This window comes from Equus quagga, chromosome 5, assembly GCF_021613505.1.
Source record: "Equus quagga isolate Etosha38 chromosome 5, UCLA_HA_Equagga_1.0, whole genome shotgun sequence".
NCBI classification, from domain to species: domain Eukaryota; kingdom Metazoa; phylum Chordata; class Mammalia; order Perissodactyla; family Equidae; genus Equus; species Equus quagga.
Window position 1 is genome coordinate 8,880,196 of NC_060271.1, and position 13,176 is coordinate 8,893,371.

Here is a 13,176-nt window from a genome sequence, read left to right on the forward strand (position 1 = left end):
CCCCCCCCCCCCCCCCCCCCCCCCCCCCCCCCCCCCCCCCCCCAGCTGGGGAAGAAGGTTTATGGCTTGCAGCTTCTCAGTTGATTGAATGCAGCTGGCATTGTTGCAGCAGAGGACAAATAGGTACATTTGCTTTACAGGCTGAGAAAAGTGGGTCTGGAGAAATTGCACCACCACGTCCCTCTGCAACAAAGGCGCCCTTAAAAATGCAGATATTTTTTATGAAATGACTTTACTCTCCTTCTTGGCTGTCCCTAATCTTCCTATCAGAGGAAAGGGCAAAAAAAAAAAAAAAAAAAAAAAGGTTGGGGGAAAGAAATCTATGGCTTTCAATTCTGCGGAAATCCAATTTTTCATTCTTATCACAAAGGAAGCTAACGAAGGCATTTCATTAGTATTCATTTTAGGCCGATGTGATTTTCTCCTCTTTGCTAACATAAAAATAAATAAATAAACAGTCGAGCCATGTCTGGGAAACTGCCGACAAGGCGGCTTGGAGCAGAGGTCAGCATTTTCTGGAATGAGTCTGTACCGCATTGAGCAAGGTGGCCAAGAAAATGGATCCGGCTCAAATAAGGGCCATCTAGGGCAAGGAAGAGAGAAGATGTGGGTGGAGATAGGTCCCTTGGGTTTCAGAGCTGGTGTCCAGCTTGGCCGTCGCAGTTTGTGCACTGGAGAAAGCAAATAGGCTGTGACTGTTGTTTTCCACAGAGAGTTTGCCGTGGTTCTGGCTGCGGTCCTGAGGCACGGGGTGTTTCACATCTGGTCAGGGCACTAGTGAGTTCTTTCTATTGTTTGTCCTTTCCGGTTTCTTCCTCAAGGGCAGCTAAACCCTATTGAGGGCTGGGAAATCATATTGGGTGAAAATCTGGGAGTGTTTGCCTGGGAAGAGGAGACGTGGGGACACAGATGCTGTCTTAATCCATCCAAAGAAGGTGCTGTGGACAGAAGAGCTGGCTTATTGCACTGGGATCCAGAGGGCTAAACGAGGATCTGTGGGTGGAAGTGACGGAGAGGCAGAGGAATCCACCAGATTTGAGATCAACCTTCAGATCAAGCGTTTTGTGGGTACATCCACAGGCAAGTTATTAATGTCTCTGAGCCTCAGCATCCACACTTGTAAAATGAAGTTTATTGCTTTCAGATTACTGTCAGGTACAGTAACATGCAGTGCTGGGAAGCTGGTATCAGTGGCCTCTTTGTAGAGAAGGGGAAACCCAGGTTCAGAGAGGTGGTAAGTCGCATGACCTCTGGGAAGCAGACCCCCGGTCTCTGAGGCCAAAGTGCTTCCCCTCCCTCAGCCAAGGGCCTCCTGGATCAGCTGCTTCTCGGGCTGCTGTGAGGAGGAGGTGAGATACACAAGCAGAAAGCTCTTTGTTCTCAGATAAAAATTCTTACTCAGTTTGCCGCAAATGCAAGTCATTCAGTAATTCCTGACTTGTCCTTTGACTCTTCCTGGCCCTGGCCTGTGTATCGCTCCTTCGTGGAACTTTCTCCCCTGCCTTTTCTATTTGGCCAAGTCTCACTCCTCCTTCAACTCAGATGCCACTGCTTCTGGGAAAACCTCCTGGAGACTCATGCAGGCCTTTATTCTTTCTGTGTTCTTGTGGACTCACTGTGCAGTTGTTTGTAGAACCATAACAAAAAGCAGTGGAATCACGGAGTCAAGCTGACCTGGGTTCAAATCCCACCATTGATGTGTAATCATGAGTGAGTTACCTAAACTCCATGAGCCTCATCCTCCTTGGTCAGTCATAGTGGGGACAGTCATAGTAACTACTTCAAAAGGCTCTTTCAAGAAGTCAGTGAAAACTGCTTGTAAAGTACTTTCCTCTGTGTCTGGAACATAGGCGAACTTAAGCAATTCAAAATGAATGAATGATTGAATGAACAAATGAATGAAATTTCTTTCTGATTGGCTAGAAATCTTGATAGAGAAGACTAATGACACTTTTTTTTTCCAGTTCCCTCACTCCTATCCATTTTCCCTGGGCCTTAGCCCTCCTTGCATGTCCCAAAATAATAACTAAGCCTATAATGTGCCAGACAGTTAGTGGCAGGCCCAGGATAGAGCTAGGGTCTCTGAAGCCCTGGTCTAGGCTCTATTTCATTGGCCCCCCTTCTCCTAATCAGTACTGGTAGCTCGTCAAGGGGGTGGGGGGGTGTCCCATGTTTCTCACCTGTCTCCCCTGCCATGCCTCCCACAGGTCAGTCCCCACTGTGGGTGGCCCCTGAAGTGGTGTGACAGGAGGGTCATGGGGCTCACTGGCAGGGGGATCCAGAGCCCAGTTCGACCCCTGCCTGCCTGTGTGACCTCGAGGCTGTCAGTTTTCTCGTCCATCACGGGGTGAGAATACTTTCTGCCACACCTACTGCACTCGGCTATTGTTGAGGAGAGAGAGGAAGAGGAGGAACGGAGGGTTCTTTGTCAGCGCATATTCATCTAGGAGTTGAAATGATTGCTGCCGTTGCTGTTGTCCTTGTTGTTGCCTCTCACAGTAAAAAGTCCCCACAGTCAGGGTCCTGGAGCCAGTCCTTAGAGGAGATGGCTCTGCCCTTGAAAGCCACTCTCTCAGTCTGGCAGTTCCTGTGCGTAATTTGAAACTGGGGCTCAGAGAACTGAACTCCAGTTAATGGTTTTCAATAAAGAATTAAGTGCTGCTCGTCAGGCTGGCGCTGGGGCCGGCTTCCCGGAAGGGGGGAGAGGGCTGGTGGAGGGGCAGTCGCACGCGTTTGGGGATGAGTTTGCATTTTCCGGTCAGTTAGGCAGCCTGATGAAAAAGGGATAAGATCGGCCGCAGCAGCCAGAGGGCGGAGTGGAGGGGGGGCAAGAGAGACCCGACCCGTACCGCGCGGGCTGAAGGGAGGGAGCAGTGGTCACCGCCATTAGAGCCACATCAGCTGTTTCCACAAAAAGCCCGTCTGTCAGGCACCTGCTAGTGCCCGCTCCCCTCAGGGCAGCCCCTATAGGAAGGAATGCTGAAGGTTTTTCTGTTGGTGCTGCCTCCCAGATCAGACATGGCCTTTGTAACAACCACAGCACTTGCCTCATACTTTCCGCATAAAATAACTCCTTAAAGTCTGATGCACAACCCGAAGGGCTTGCATCACTCTTGTTTTGCAGCTGAGGAAACTGAGGTACAGAGAAGTTAAGTAGCTTGCCCAAAGTCACACAGCTTCTGAGTGGCAGATCTGGGCTTCAGACCCACGTAGACTGGTGTCAAAGGTTATGCTATATAACCACTGTGCTGGATAGTGTAACCTGCTGTTCTCTTTTGGGGTCCTCAAGTCACTTTTATCTCCAGCCCGTGAGGTTGGCAGGGTAGGGTCATTAGCTCCACCTCACAGAGAAGGAGCCTGAGACTCTGGGAGGTGTTGTTCTCAAGCAAGGGAGACTGGAGCGAGGGCGGGGAGGCGCCCGGACACGGGGAGTGAAGTAGAAGGGCCCCATTTGCAGCAGGTATTGAAAGCCTTAAAAATGCTCATACCTTCTGACCTGGTATTTCTGTTTCTGGGAGTCTGCTCCAAGGAAATAATCCTGCTAAAAGAAGACAGTTCTAAATTAAAGAAAAGATTGATTATTTGTCATATCAAATGATTGGAAACAATTTAAGTACCCAATTGTGGGAAATGGTTAAATAAAGTCCGGTGTTTGCACCTGATTTGACAGACCGCAGTTGTGAAAAAATAATGGTTCTGAAGGTGACGCAGTAACCTGGAAAAATGCTTATGATATAATGTTAAATAAGGAAAAAAGTAAGACAAAATTTTATGAATAATAAAATCTCAAGTATGTACCAACCATACAGGAGCTATGTGAAATAATAGCTGTTGTGTTAGGACCAGGAAATTGTCAGCACTTTTCCTGTTTTTCCAACTTTCTATAATGGGTGCTTTAATTCTAGATAAATTGATGGACTTGGTCCAGGGTATCATTGGATGACCTATCTCTCTATGCCTCAGTTTCCTAATTGGTAAAATGTGGCTAAAATCCGCTTCTTTTCAGGATTGCTATATTTAATGAGATAATAGGTAAAATGCATCTAGCACAGAGCCCGTGAATCAGAGGATAAGTGATGTCAGCTACTCTCCTGAGGCTTCTTCCATTTCTCACATGTTGTCTTCTGACTTACTGAGGTTTACGTAGTGAGGTTGGGACAGCCAGGTCCAAACCTGTATTCCAGAAATGGAGGCTCCTCAGAGTCAGGTGTAGACATGTCACTCTTCCATCACCTGACACCAGCCAACAGAATGAAGGCTAGACCCTCCAAGGAGGGTCAGATGGACCCCAGGGCCCAAGGCTGCCCCTGAGATTTACTCTCCTCCAGGGCCTCTCTAAGCAACACATATCACTAAGCTAGCCTTCTGGATAGCATCTCCCCAGAGCTTCTGGTGGGGCACAAAGACTTGTGTGTTTCTGATGCTGCCTGCTGGGGCCCACAGGTCATCAATTCCCTCATCCATTTGTTCACTCACTACTCATTCACTTACTCACTCTCTGAGTCATGTAGAAAGTCAGCTACAGTAGATCTTTACTGAGTGTTGACTGCATGTTTCCCGGGTGTAGGGGTGGGGGTGTCTGTACCAGGGGCTTTCACTTACTGTCCTGCAGAAGAGGTTCACTCAGCAGAGCTTGACAATTTTAAAAAGCGGGATACGAATGAATATCTTCTCCCATAGTCAGCCAGTCAGTCCCCTGGCTCTGCCAAGCTTGCCTCTTAGTGCCTTCAGATCCAGTTTTCTGCTTCAGCCTTAGCTTCGGCCACTCCCTCTGTGCCGGAGTCATCTTTATAAAACCCAAACCTGACCTAGGAGAGCATCCCAGCTCTTCAGCCTGGCAAAACTTGTCTCTCGTGGTCTGATCCCCCACCATGTACTTCAACACACAGCTATTGCCTGCTTCTCCCTGCTCCTCAATGTCCTTTTGTGATTTATGCTTTATACACTCTTCCTGCTTCCTCGAATGCCTTTTTCTGCATGGCAAACTCTTACCCATCCTCTAAAATCTAGCTCAAACCTCCTCTCCTCTTTGGCTCCCATATGAGATTTGCTGTCCCCCCTCTGTGCCCATCTCCCACTGCACTGCAACAATTTCCCAGTCTGTTCCCCTCTGGCTCCCTTCCTCCCAGGACTGTGCAGGCTTCAAGGACAGGGACCATGTCTTTTTATTTCTGCACCCCCTGGAGCTTAGCTCAGAGCCTGGCACAGGCAGGAGGCTCAGTGAGTGTTTGTTGAGTGAATTATGGATGACAGTGTGATCTCAGGGCCTCCACGAGGGAGGAACAACAGGGCCCCTTGACCTCTTGGGAATGGAGAGTGTTCACAGCTGAATTCTCCTGGCAGACACTTTTCAGCATCACCAGCTGCTCACTCCCCAGAGGTCCTGTCTCTGCTTGGCTCCTCGGCGGGTATAAGGACATTCAGCCATAAACCCACCTAGCTGTGGGATTGCAGCCACTGCCTCATAGGGAGCTCACTCTGACAAAGCCTTGCCCTGGACAGCTGTGTTCAGGAAGTCTCTGGATCTGGCCCTGCCTCTTGCCAGCCCCAGGCCTGCCTCTCTGCACCCTCGTGCTCTAGCCTGCAGCCAGGCTGAAAAGTTTCCTGAAGACATCTTGTGATTTCTCTTTTCTTTATGATTCCTTCTGCCTGGAATATTCTCCACCTGCCCACCCCTCCATCTTTGCCCAGTGAACTCCTGCTGGCTCCTCTGCTTGGTTCTCCTCTGGGCAGGGGGCCTGCCCTGTATACCTCCCGGGCTCTCTGGCACCTCCCTCACTGCACTGTTCACTTGGTGTTGTCGTTATCTGTTTATTTTCTCAACAAGCCTGGGGGCTCCCTGCGGGCGGGGACTTGGTCTCATTCACCTTGGAGCCCCTAGTACCTGGATCATGATAGGTGCTCAAGCATATGCAGCACAAGGATGTGCTGGCTGGCTGGCTGGTGGGACGGCTGTGGGGGTGCACTGTGCCAAGACCCTTGCCTGTTGCTCGGAGTCCAACTGTAGTGTGCACGGGGTGGGAGTTACAGTGTATAAGAAGACACACCCAACCCTCGGGCTTGCAGAATAAATAAAACACACTGGCAGTGAGGGGGAGCTGAGAACACGCCCAGGTACAGCCATAGGTTCAAGAAAGACCTGGGCTTCAGGACCCACCCTGCTTCAAACTGCCTCTGCTATCTCCCCACCTGTCCAAACTTGTTTTCTGATCTCTAAAATGGGAACCACAGTGGGTTCCCTGAACGCTTGCTCAGCCTGCCTAACAGAGTTATTGTGAGGATCAAGCACAACGATGTCTCTGAAATTACTGTGTAAACTATGAAGTGTCGGGCCTGTGTTTTCACTCGCTCTGAAGGGGAAGGCTCAGTGTGCTGTAATGTGGCAGTGCCCACTAGAGGGAGTGGCAGAGCAGGCCAAGCCCTCCTCGGTGGAGCCATGTAGGCAGGAGGGGCCAGTTCTGGGCTAGAACCTGAACTGGCCCAGAAGGAAGGGACACAGGGTCCAAGACACATCATGTGAGGCCCCAGGCTCCCCTCTCCTCAGCGTTTTTCTCCAGATTCAAATGACATCTGGGTTATCTCTGAAGTGCTAGAAAAGAAAGACATCAGAAAAGCCCAGCCTGATGGCACAGGAAACAGCCCTAACTCTCCGCCTTATTAATGTGGGTGGCTATGGGCAGGGTATCGGGTTCTTTTCTTTGAGCTGTTTTCTCTGGTTAGCTCAGGAGCCAGGATTTCAGGACTCTGAGGCCATTGTCTGGCTGGCATAGGGCACAGCTACTGAATTATGGAATGCCACTTCAGTGGGACTGGGCTGAGGTCTGTGCCGACCTCCCTCCACGGATGCCTGAAACCCACAGGCTCGGCCTCACAGTTGATCAGCTCCCTCTTTGCTGGCGGGGGGGGGGGGGTGCGGAGACCAGACAAGGAGGCCAGCTGGAGCAGAGCTCTGTAACCCAATTTGCCATGCAGAGAAGCCAGTCTGTCTGGCAAGAGCTAATTGGAAAGCTGCTTCCTCTAAGCCTGGACCCAGGAGGGCACTAGGCCTGGCTGGGCGGGGCCCCCTGGCTAGGCCCACATCACTTAGTGCTTTGTGGGAGCCGCTCCCAGCAGGAGAGCACTTAGCCCTGGTAATTGGCCAGGCAGGCTCATCATTAATTCATACCAAATTGTATTTCTTCTTTTGAGAGAGAGAGAGAAAGAGACACGGGGAGAAGAGTGGGGATAGGTGGGAATAAATGGGTTTCTGAAGGGAGGAGTCTGTGTCAGGGCTTGGTCGGAGCAGTTTCCACTTGGGGAGAAGGAGATCAGGGAGTCATTTGCTAACTTGCTGTTGACCTGAGAAAGTCACCTTCCCACAGGAGGTCTCAGTTTCCTAATCTGTGGTAGAAGACAATAACCATGATCTATCTACCTCAGAGATGGCTTTGGAATTAAATACAGATATGAGAGATGAGCGCTTTTCACATGGTTATTTCAACAGGCCCAGGGAGACAGGGAGCCACTTACATTTCATGTAATTATTGATATAGAGTGGTTTATCTCTATCATCTTTTGGATAGACAGTATTTTTTAATTACTCCATTTTCTCTCTTTTGTTGGCTTATTAACTCTTTGGTATGTTATTTTAGTGATTACTCTAGGTTGATGGTATACATTTTTAACATCACAGTCTGCCTTCAGGTGACATTGTAACGCTTCACGTAGAGTATTAAGACCCTTACAATAGTCTACTTCCATTTCTCCCCTCTAGATATTTATGCTAACTTCTTTGTCATACATTATACTTATAAACTCTACAATTCATTGTTGTTATTTTTGTTTAAATAGTTGTCTTAAAAGTTTTTTATTGTGGTAAAATGCACATAACATAAAATTAACCATCTAGCCATTTTAAGTGTATGTTTCAGTGGTATTAAGTACTTTCATAATGCTGTGCAACCATCACCACACGTCCATCTCCATAACTCTTTCACCTTGTAAAACTGAAACTCCATACCCACTAAAGTCAATTATCTTTTAAAGAGATTTAAACAGTAATTTAATAATCTTGCATATTTACCCATGTAGTTGCCATTTCTGGTATTTCTCATTCCATTGTGAGGATCCATATTTCCATCTGGTTTCATTTTCCTTCTGGCTGCAGGACTTCCCGTAATATTTCTCATAGTGATGACTTCTGGTGATGAATTCTTTCAGCTTTTGTTTGTCTGAAAAAGATTTATTTTGCCTTCTTTGAAAGATATTTTCACTAGGTATAGAATTCTAGGTTGGCAGCTTTCTTTCTATACTTTACAGATGCTCCTCTACCATCTTTGGCTTTCATTGTTTTTGATGAGAAATCTGTCACCTTATCTTTCTTCCACTATACATAAGATTTCTTGTTTCTATGATTGCTTTTAAGGTTTTCTTTTATTACTAGCTTTTAAAAATCTCATTATGATGTGTCAGTGTAGCTTCCTTCATTTTTCTTGTGTTTGGGGTTCATCGAGCTTCTCAGATCTGTGAGTTTACAGTTTTCCTCAAATTTGGAGAAAGTTTCAGTCATTATTTCATTAGATAATTTTTCTGTCCCCACTCCTCCTTCATGGACTCTAATTACACATATATCAGGTTGCTTGAAGTTGTCCCGCAGGTCACTGATGATCTCGTTTTGAAATTCCTTTTTTTGCTGTTTCATTTTAAATAGTTTCTATTTCTTTAAGTTCACTAATATTTTTTTGGTGAGATCTAATCTGCCCTTAATCCAATCCAATGTATTTTTCATCTCAGACATTATAGTTTTCATCTCTAGAAGTTTAATTTTGGTCTTTTTTATATCTTCTATGACTCTATTTGACTTTTCAAACATAGGTAACGTGATCATAATATCTGTTTAGTGTTCTTGCTTCCTAATTCTGATATCTGTGTCAGATCTGGGTCAGTTCTGATTTGATTGATGTTTCTTTTCAGTCTGGGTCATATTTTCCTGTCTTTTTGCATGCCTGGTAATCTTTTATTAGATTCCAGACACAGTGCATTTTACCTTGTTGGGGGCTGGATATTTTTGTGGTCCTTTAAATATTCTTGAACTTTGTTCTGGGATGCAGTTAAGTTACTTGGAAGCAGTTTGATCCTTTTGGGTCTTGATTTTAAGATTTTTTTAGGCAGGACCAGAGAAGGTTCTAGTCTAGAGCTAACTACTCCTTATTATTGAAGTGAGATCCTTCTGAATGCTCTACTCAAAGTTCTGTGGATTATGAGTTGTTTTCTTAAGTTGGCTTGTGGGAACAGGCACTATTTCCGACCCTACATGAGTGCTGGGCACTCACACACATGCATTCAGTACTCGAGGGAAACCTCCCTGGAGCTCTGGATTTCTCTCTCTATGTAGCGCTCTCTCTCTCTCAGTACACTGTCTTGTGAACTCTTGTTGTCTTGCTCTCCCTGGGCTATCAGCTCTGACTCTTCACCAGATTCTTCTTGGGTTCTCCCTCCCTGTTCTGAGACCTAGAAACTCTCTCAAGGCAGTCAGCTGAGGCAATTGTAGGCTCCACCTTGCTTGTTTTTCTTGCTTCTAGGGGCTGTTGTCTTTCACTGCCTTATGTCCACCATCTTGAAAAGCATTATTTCATATATTTTGTCTGGGTTTTTTTTTTTTGGCTGTTTCTGGTGGCAAGATAAACCCTATCCATGCCACTTCATATTGCCAACAAACGGAAGTTCCAAGGAGGGAGGAAATGGGGACATTTTAAAGAAAATGTGCTCCTACCTCTAAGTCTTGATAAGATGGGATTTCCAGGGCAGGCTACAACAGGGTTTGGTAGACAGAGTGGAAGATAGTAATGAAGAGGCCAAGATTCCAAGTCCTGGAATCTGTTCCTGACTCTCCTGCTTCTCATAATCTTTAGGACAAAGTTAAAAATTCTTATCGTATTGTTCAAGATCCTTCCCAATGCAAGCCTCCAAAAGGGCCCCTCAGAGAAGAGAAAGGAGCCCAGGAAGGAGGAAGGTTAATAAGTGAAAGTTAAAATTTGTGTAGCATTCCATTTAATCTGAGGGGAAGAGGGACTAATTTATTAAGCATCTCACCAAATCAAGTATTGGTACAGGCACTCTGTGTACGTTACTTAATTTAATGGTTTTAGTTGATTTGGAGCCACTCCCTGAACTCTGATTCCAGCCACACACCTAACCCCTGTTCTCAGACTGAGATGCCTCTGTTCAGACATGAATCCTAAGTGTGGTTCCAGATTAAGTTCTGATGCCAGGATGCATTGGGTCACATGAGAAAGAGTAGAGCTCATTCAGTGCATCCTATTCCTACCATAGTAAACTCCTTAAAAGGTTTTGTGACTAACAAGTGGGGGGTCTCTTCCTTCCTCTTGGTCTCAGTTCTCCTTTTTAAAAGCTGAGAGTCTCAATGATATCAACACTGAAGACTGTAACCATGTTCTTCTGAGATTGACTTGTGGAGATGAACAATAGCACATTATTCCCTCAAACCCCTGTAATCAGCTCTGACCTCTATCCAGGCTGACTCTGACATTTCAGCTCTTTCAGAGTCTACTGTGAGTTTGGATCTGAAAAGGACAGGAAACACCCATTAGAAGTAATTTTGCCCAAGCCCTTAAATAGGAAATGCAATCATAATGCTTTCTTTATGTTATTTTGTTGTTTGTCTATACCTTGGTAAATCATTTAATCATTCAACAATTATTTTTTGCCTGCCTACTATGTGCTAGGTGGTTTTGTAGTTGCTGGGGATAAATTAGTGGATAGACAATAATCCCTTCCCTTCTGGGCCTTCTATTCTAGTGGTGGAGGAGAGAGAATAAATTATAAATGCAATAAATAAGTAAATTGTGTAGTATGTTAGTATGTAATAAGTGGTCTTGCCTATGAAAGTCATCACCACAGTGCCTGATACATAGTAGGTACCCAAGAACCCTTTCTGAGGAAGCCAATGTGGCTTCTTCACATTGGGAAGCCATGGCACCTGAGAGGAGAGTATCTGGCATCGGAAAAAGTACGGTTAAGGGTTGAAGATGGGGACATGCTTGGGAAATGGCTGAGGTGCTACCCCTAACAAACCTACGTAGTTCCTACAGGGAGAACGCGCCAGGCTTTCAGCACCAGCAGATGGAAGTCATGTCAGTACCACGGAGAGCTCCAAGGGAAGCCAACCTCTGAAGCAAGGGATTGCCCTGGCTGCTGATCAGCTGATTTGCCTGGCCAACTCGACCCGAAGCCAGGGTAACTCTGTCCTAAATTCAGGCCAGGATGTTATTTGAGTCTGAGTCTCAGAATTGGAAGCTAGTCCATCCCAGCCTCACATTTCTTGCTGTTGGAGTAATTGGCAGAATCTTGTAGCAATAAAATCTCTGGAATTGTTTTCTGAACACCTGGATTTGAATCCTAGTTCTACCACAAACTACCAGCATGACTTTGGACAGGTTAGTTAGTTTTTCTTCTGTAAAGTGAGGATAATGATGCTTCCAGTGGTGTTGTGAGGACTAAGTAGGATAGAGCTAGCAAAGCACCTTGTGCAGTGCCTGGAACGTAGAAACCAGCTTGCAGCACTTTGTTGAAGGGTGAGCGAAATCTCAAGCAATGTTAGAGCCTCTCTGGAGGTGATGCACAGGATCTCACAGGTGGATATGGAGGAGAGGACATTCTAGGCAGAGAAAACAGCAGGAGCAAAGGCAGGGGGCATGAGAGTGGATGGCTTGGCCAGGAAATGGAGAGAAGTTTAATAAGATTGAAGCTATTCAGCTGTCACTTTTATTCTGAAGCCTCCTAAACCACTATTTTCAGCACAGAGCACTCTGTTGAACCTCTGGACTTTATTTCCAGCTAGCCTATTGTGCATCTCAGTTGAAAGATCTACATGCACCTCTGACCCAACTTTCCGAAACAGAATTTATCACTTTCCTCCAATGTGCTCTCCTCAGATGGTATGTTAGAAGGAAGAAGTGTGCCTTATGAATGGCCTTAAATTGGGTGAAAGTTTTCGTAAAGGAAATGGTGACCTTATTCTACTTTCCAAGTGAGCAGAAAATGAGAATGGTTTAACCTAAAGCATGAGATAATTGGGTTAGAGAAGGAAGAACTTCCAATATTATAGATTGTTAGGAGCTCAGGAGGCATGATCAAGGGAAGCCATGCAATCCTCTTCCCTGAAGAGGAGACATTATCATCTAGCTGGAATATTGTTCTTCATCACTACTTAGTTGTTATTATAATAATTGAATTATTAATATCCATTTAACAGCAGTTTACATTTGTATAGAGCTTTACAGCTTGAAAAAGGTCTAATTTGATCTTAATCGCCACCCTGTGAGGTTATCAAGACAAGGATTATTAACTCATTCCCCCTCTGCCCTCATTTTATACCGAAACTACAAGCCACAGAAGTGATGCAATTGGCAAGAAATCAAGTAGCAGTCAGGAACAAAGGGATGGCTCCCAGCTCACACCCAGACCTATGTTTTTTTCTAAAACAGCACTCAGACTGTCAAATGAAAACAATAAGAATGACAGTTGAATATATGGCTAAAGATCCATACAGTCCTTCTTCCTGGTGTTAGTTGCTGCAAAGAGTGGGAGAACGAAAACCTTACCTCAAGTAATCCAGGAGTTTTGGTTCAAAGCTCCAGAGCTAGGTTACCAGGAGGGAGGGAGGGCCCGATGCCATGTTAGCTTTAACCAAGAGACTTAGCAATGACTTATTCCTCACGTGGTCTCGGACGTGACAGTTTACGCAGCATTTTTACGCCCTCTACCTCATTTGATGTGCTCCCACCACCCCCTGAAAGATGTGTCATGGTTATCACCCATTTTCCAGACGTGGATGAGGAAGCTCAGAGAGGTGACTGGTTTTGCCTGAGGTCCCTGGTCAGCGACTGAGCTGGAATCTGAATTTGCCTTCTCTGGCCTCTTGGTTTAAACTCTTTCTCTCACTCTTTCTGCCGCATCCCAGCTGCCTCTGGTCAGACCCGAAAAACAAATCCTGTAATTGAGTTGGAATGTGGGTGCTGGGGCCTGGGAGACAATGTTTCCTGCTTTTCAATCTGTTCTTAATTTATTAAAGTGATGAAATAAGGAAGAGGCCCAGAAGGGGTGGATGTTTTCCATCAGTGAGTCACGGGAACGTGCAGAGGCAGAGGTCAGGAGGAAGGCGCTGTTGCTCTGGCA